This window comes from Lactuca saligna, chromosome 2 (assembly GCF_052625555.1).
Source record: "Lactuca saligna cultivar CGN05327 chromosome 2, ASM5262555v1, whole genome shotgun sequence".
In the NCBI taxonomy this organism is placed as follows: domain Eukaryota; kingdom Viridiplantae; phylum Streptophyta; class Magnoliopsida; order Asterales; family Asteraceae; genus Lactuca; species Lactuca saligna.
Window position 1 is genome coordinate 89902203 of NC_136418.1, and position 6948 is coordinate 89909150.

Here is a 6948-nt window from a genome sequence, read left to right on the forward strand (position 1 = left end):
CTTGCCACTAGTTCATTTTCTGAGGAGCAGAGAGTTGTTGTGTCTTGGGAGCAGTTCTCAGAGATGTTCTACTCCTGTTATGTACCGCTGGTGGAGCGTGAGAGGTTGGCGCAAAAGTATTTGGATTTGAGGTAGGGATCAAAGACGGTGACGGAGATCACCAAGATGTTCACAGAGAGGGCTATGTTCTGCCTTGATTTTGTTGCATCTGAGCAGGCTCAGATGACCCGTTACTTGAGTATGCTCAAGAAGGAGATCAGACAGTTTGTTGTAGCTCCTTAGCCATGATCGGGATTAAACCTATGTCAAGATCCTTTGAGTTAGCTATAAAATTATTATTATTGATAGAGTTACTAGGATCCCTATTACTAGGAGTAACAAATGTTTTGTTAGGATCCTGAATCTCGTGACGGATCGCTGAGGATCGTGGGTTGTCAAAGTTCAGAATCTTGGGCTGCAACACCGAGGGCGCTGCCTCCCGAGGCTTGTGGATTTTTGTCCTCATTCTCTCCACTCCTTGAGAGTCGTCATATTATCCTCCTACTGTTGGGGGACCTGTCGATCTAGTCCCTTCATCATAGCAAAGATCTCGATGTTGGAAATCAACGCAGGAGGATCCTGGAGTCCCGAAGTGACCGAAGAGGTGTTCTTCTTCAGATTTTCAGAGACTTTCTTGGGAGCTCCAGCTAGTGGTGGTGGAATATTATTAGAGGAAATGGGAGGAATCGAGGAGGAGGAGAGAGTCAATTGAGTAGACATGATTTTCCGAGGGATTTTGAACACCACGACCCGACAGTGGGTGCAAAATTGATTTGGTCAAAAATCAATTAAGTGGATATCAACCAAAGTTTATGAGAGGTTGTGGTGTTGTTAATGAAGTAATTAACGAAATTAGAACAATATTGCACCAGTGATTACAAGGAAAGCCCTTGATCCTTGCTAGGATCTCCAACATAAAACTTTGGGGGTGACAATGATTACCTACCTTGATGATTTTATTGATTGAAATGAATGATTACAGAGAAAATACAATGAGTACAAGTATAGATGCTAGTATGCTGCCAAAAAATCGTGTAGTGTGACACATATAAGTGATTTATATAGTCAAAGGCTAATAACTAGAACTCCGAAATTTCAGGGATCCTCCGAGATCAACTTATAGTCGTTGCATGACTTGGTCCTCCAGGTCTTTTGCATAGTTGTGATGACTATTCGTTGAAAGTGTGACTTTGACTGGTTATTTCTGCACATGTGAGAAAGACTAAAGAATATATAGCCATTATAAATAAATAAAAAAATGTTAGTCAGGATCCTGGAGTTTATTCAGGATCTTGAGGTTCGAGGCACCTGAGCCTTCAAGGATCCTTAGAATTGAGGATCTCAAAGTAGTTCCGAGATCCTAGCCCTAACACCAACTCTATCCAATTCCCAACCGAAATAAGCTCAAAACTCAAACCCTAACTCTCTAATGTCCAAACTTGCTTGAATTGTTTGCATGGAAACAAAGGAGTTCAAATAAGCACTTATCAAGCCCTCATAAGGTCAAGAAATAATCCGATAACAAAGCATTTGGTCTTGGAGTTCCCTAAACTCCAACAACTTCAAAGAAGAGGACCAAAGGGGACCAAAATCTCTTCTGAGACATATATATATATATATATATATATATATATATATATATATATATATATATATATATAGGGAAAAGTGAATATACCCTTAAGGGTATATAAACTTAGGTACCCAAACTCACCATACTACGTCGTTTTATATCATATATATACATTGTAATTGTCTAATGTTCTTATAATTCAACTTCTAAGTTGATTTCGTTCAAAGATTTTTATAAATTTCACATTTATTTTACTCTTACATAATTTCCATTTTCAACTATAATATATATAGCCTAATTGATGTTCGTCAAAAAGATGTGATGTAAGAGGAAGATAATAATGAAATTTTGAAAATCTAGAAAGTAAATCAAGTTAAGGATTGAAGTTGAAAAACATTATAATAAATATATCAAACAAAACGATATATTATGGTGAGTTTGGGTACCTAAGCTTATATACCCTTAAGGGTATATTCACTTTTCCCATATATATATATATATATATATATATATATATATATATATATATATATATATATGCATGGAACCGAGAAAATCAAGAAACTTTATGACTTACATAGCAATTAAAGGGTCTAGAAGGTGGAAACTTCAACTATGAACCACTCCTCCAAGATCTACATATTTCTTTCTTCTTCAAAACTCTCAAAAACACACAAAATCTCTTATGACACAAGGTGGAGGCTAGGGTTTTGTTTAAGAGAGTTAGAGGGTGAGTATTAGAAACTCTAACATGTTAGTGTCCTTAAATAGTGGCCAAACCCTAGAAAATTAGGTTGAGGTGCATTGTGGCGCTGTGTCACGACTTACTTTAAAGTCGCATCGCAACTTATAACATGGTTCGCGCTGCCAAACCCAAGCCTCTGCGTTACGACATCACAAAAATACTTTAATTTCCACATTATATCAAGTTATTAAAAAAAGCAAATGATACTTGGGTATTACACAACTTCACAAAACAAAATTGACATGAAAGATACCTAGACGAAATGAGAGGAGACTTGAGGAAAAATCAAATACAATGATGATCAATATTTTACATGCGCTTAAAAGAGGACACCATATGTGGTGAAGTGAAACGAGAGGACATGGAGACGAAGAGGAGGAAGCGTTCTTGATGGTGATGAGATGAGACGAAAGAAAGACATGCAAAAGAAGATGCACATGAGAAGATGGAGGGTTTTATCGTCTTCAAAGAGCCACATCTTACCACATAACCACGTAGCAAGTGGCAACCGCAAAACTGATTGAAACCTACTCAAGCGATTAAATAACCGATTTAGGGCCCATTTGTTTACCTCTTATTGCCTCGTAATAAGAGGCAGATCTGAATCTTTACAACTCAAAGCGTTTGTTTGGATCTTATTTTCACATCTTAATCTTAAAAATACATCTGACCGAATAAGTGTTAGGAGGAAGTCTGAAAAGAAAAAATTACACGCTTGTTCTCCATTCTCCTAATACCCTTCCATGGCTTGTTCTCTTCCATCGACGCCTCCAGCATCGATGCCTCCCACAACCATCGATTCCTTCCACGATCATCGACCCCTCCACCATCGACACCTGCGACCTCCAAAATCCTCCCTGCCTCCGACGATCTCCTCCCTGCCTCCGACGATCTCCTCCGGCGATCTCCATTGTTGTCCTCTGCTACGCTCCTCCTTCCCCGCAACCGGTGTAGCCATCCTCCTTCCACGCAACCAACAACGTTTCCCTAGAAACGTAATTCCTCCCTTCAGCCGCTCAAGAAGCTCGACATTGAAGCCCTAGATTGATCACCTCACAATTTAGCAGAAACAGGTTAGGCCCATGGTCGTCTTTCTCATACGATTAGCTTCATGTGTATCTTTATGTATCTATATTTTGATTGAACGAAAATTTCATCATGTATCTCAATTGGGATATGTTTCTTTAAACTTGATAATTATTCAAAATCAATTTGAATCATGTTTTGATTATTCGAAAGCAATATGTATTTATATTTTGATTAAACGAAAAGTTCATCAGGTAAAAGCTTCGTTGGGTCATTAAATTACCATTAATAGTTAGATATCATAGGATGAATCCTTTGTTTGGTTGATATATGTGTCTGATTATAATTGAGGTCTCCAAAGGGAAGATGATAATGGACATGAAGAATACCAGGTCTACAAAGGGAGGGTGTCGGAGAGTTATGGACAATGATTGTTGTTTTCAGCTTCATGATCATGATATTAAAGGTAAAGAAGGTTTAGTTCATGTCTCACAAATGGATACAACTACAAGAAGAATCCTGACTGCAAAAGATGTTGTCAAAAGAGATCAAGAGGTTTTTGTGAAAGTAATTTACATATCAGGTAAAAATGGAACACATATGTAGAAAACACATATGTAATAGTTTGATAGCAACAATGGAACACATTTATTAGTTTTGATGTTGTTTTGGTTAATATTGGTGTTGTTCTTATGAATTTTGATGTTTTTATAAGTTTTGATGTTGTTTTGGTGAGATTGATGGTGTTGAAAAAATAGTTAAAAAGTAAAATAGTCATTTTTGTTTTTATAACGTTGTACTTCCTATTTCTACCCAATTAGAAGGATAGAATTGGTTATAGTTTTTAAAATACAATGTTTTAATAAGGAATGGTTGGAAGTACAGTTTTATAATTGAAAGAAATGATAGTAAAAGGTAAAATGATCATTTTTATTATTCAGCACAACAATTCAAAAGTTCCAACCAAACAGTATATTAAAATTTAGATTTTAAAAATTCAAACCTTCTTAAAAATTCAGATACTGCAAAAGAGATCTTATACTATTAGAACTTAAAGGTTAGACGGACAATTTTTGATAGTTCATCGTTTTAAAAGTAACTAGACGATATGCACATATAGGGCATTTGTAATTCCTTTTTCAAATTTAAGCGCACAGGGGCATTTCTTATTCCTTTTTGCAAAATTAATCTTAAAAATTACCAAAAGCCCCAAAACCCCAAAACCCTGATGTAGAACACCACCGTTCAGGAGGAAACCCCGATGAAGAACACCGCCACCACCACCAGAACAACCACCAGAGTCACCTTGAATTTTCGTTTGTTAGCTCGAGTAGAGGGGCGCAGATGGTTATCTAAAGTAAAGAGAAACGCTGCTACAAGTATACACCACTCTTCTTCTGGAAAACAACCAGCCCCTCAAACCTCCATTTCGCAATCGCAAATGAACAGAGACACAACTTTTGATTTACCAACGAAAGAAGACAAAAAGACGATGATTACCACCAGCAAGGATAACATGCCTCCACAACAACCCAAATGTATTGTTATTACTGATGAAGATCACTGTGAACAACAAGAGGGTAAGAAAGTTAAAAACATAAAGGAGAACGTTTCTGAGGAACGAAATCAAGAAGAAATCGTCTTGAAGCATGCCATACAAGGGGTTAATGAAGAAAAGAGGAAAAACCCTACACAAGAATCCATTGAAACGCAATTGAGGAAAGCCCAGAGGAGGGAAGTACTACTGGCCCGATTGCGTGCCCGGATTCAGAAGTCGGAGGTCCGATTTATGCATATCGAGGAACAAAATCATACCTGCTGTGAAGAAGCCCGTGGATGATGAACAAAAGTAATTGTAGCTTGCTTGGTGCTAGCTTTTGAAGAATTGGATTAGATACAGGTAATTGTGTCTACATACTTACATACATATTTGCATTCGCTATGTTCCCCTATTCAACACTTGCAAATTCGAATGCAAATGGCATATATAGTTGGATTGAATGGAATAAATATAGAGATTTTGGAGTGTTGATTTTGGGTCATAATTGTGTTGATCACTTGTTGAGTTCACACTTTACACTTATTATGTTTGTTGCTACTTAGACTACTTGTTTACATGTATGATGATTTATTGAGTACTAAGCATATAACTTATTTGGGTTTTTAATTTAAGCCTAACACATTTTCTTTTGGTGTATATTCAGGTAAGACTCTCACCTTGAAGATGATAGTATGATGACATAAGAGGAATAGAAGATTATCTCTTTTGATATTAACCTTTGGAATGTTTGATGTTATATTCAAGGGTGATGGTTTAGTATCATAAACAATATTATTTCCGTAAATGTTAGTGGTTTTGGTGAGACTAGCTTTTTTGGGATATTGTTGGTAAATGGTATTACATATTCTAAAGTATGATGCTAGGTTTTTGTGTATTTGAAGATTTAATCTTAGTAGTGGTAATTAATTTGTTGATTATCCTTGCAAAATGACTTCCATAGTTTAGGGTCGTAGCATTTTTGTCAATGGCACGTAATGAAGGTACCTTCCACTTGCACTCAACCAATGCCATATTGGCAGTTTGGTGGAAGGCCCCTTCATGGATGCTTGGAGCACTTGTTTTTGGAGTATCACTCAACCAATGCCATATTGGCAGTTTGGTTCAAAGTTCAAACCTATGCAAAATATTTCTCTTAACATGTTTTGTGAATGGTTCATCTTTTTTTAACATAGGGAAAAAATGTGTTTCCATGTGTAAAACCCTAATAACAACAAAAAAACATCTACAAAATGTTTCAAACCGATGCAAAATATTTCTCTTAACATGCTTTGTGAATGGTTCATCTTTTTTTTTTTTTTTTTTTTTTTTTTTTTTTTTTTTTTTTTTTAATAAATATATGAAAAAAATATGTTTCCATGTGTAAAACCCTTGTAACAACCAAAAAAAAAAAAAAACCATCTAAAAGATATTTAAAACCGATGCAAAATATTTTTCTTAACATTTTTTGTGAATAGTTCATCGTTTTTTTTAATAGGAAAAAAATATGTTTCCATGTGTAAAACCCTAATTTAAAAAAAAAAAAAAACATCTAGATAGTGTTTCAATAACACCTAATATCATAAGCCATGTACACTTACAACCGGTAGCGGCTATAGAATGATCTTTTTGTTAGGGGTATTAAAATGAACTTTATTATTTATAAAGATTTGCATAATATCCTACAAAATTTGAACCTATGATCTTCACATAAACAACACAAAGAGATATTAGGAATAAATTAAGGTAAGTTATCAATTTCAGAAATTAACTCTTCTAATTAATTTTTTCACTTAAGCCTTTAATCTTTTCCAAAGTTGCCTCTACGCCATTCACATACTAGTATAACATTTAAGTCCTCATCTTCGGTTTATTTGAAACACTTCAATTTGATAACTTGGCGAAACCCTCACAACTTTTAACTTTATGGATCAAACTTTACACTCTTTCCCTAAAAATTAACCCTTCTCTTTATAATTCTCACCTAATAAACCTTTATCTTTGGAAAAGTTGCCACTACAGCCCTTT

General features: G+C 35.5%; 2 long non-coding RNA genes across 2 annotated transcripts; both read left to right on the top strand.

The window, feature by feature from the left end:
* Positions 1–2991: 2991 nt before the first annotated feature.
* LOC145028941 (uncharacterized) lies at positions 2992–4059 on the top strand. The gene is made up of 2 exons (XR_013676268.1): positions 2992–3430; positions 3735–4059. It is a non-coding gene; the product is annotated as an uncharacterized LOC145028941 (long non-coding RNA).
* Positions 4060–4936: 877 nt separating this feature from the next.
* Positions 4937–5856, top strand: LOC145028942 (uncharacterized). Its single transcript, XR_013676269.1, has 2 exons — positions 4937–5283; positions 5588–5856. It is a non-coding gene; the product is annotated as an uncharacterized LOC145028942 (long non-coding RNA).
* Positions 5857–6948: the final 1092 nt, after the last annotated feature.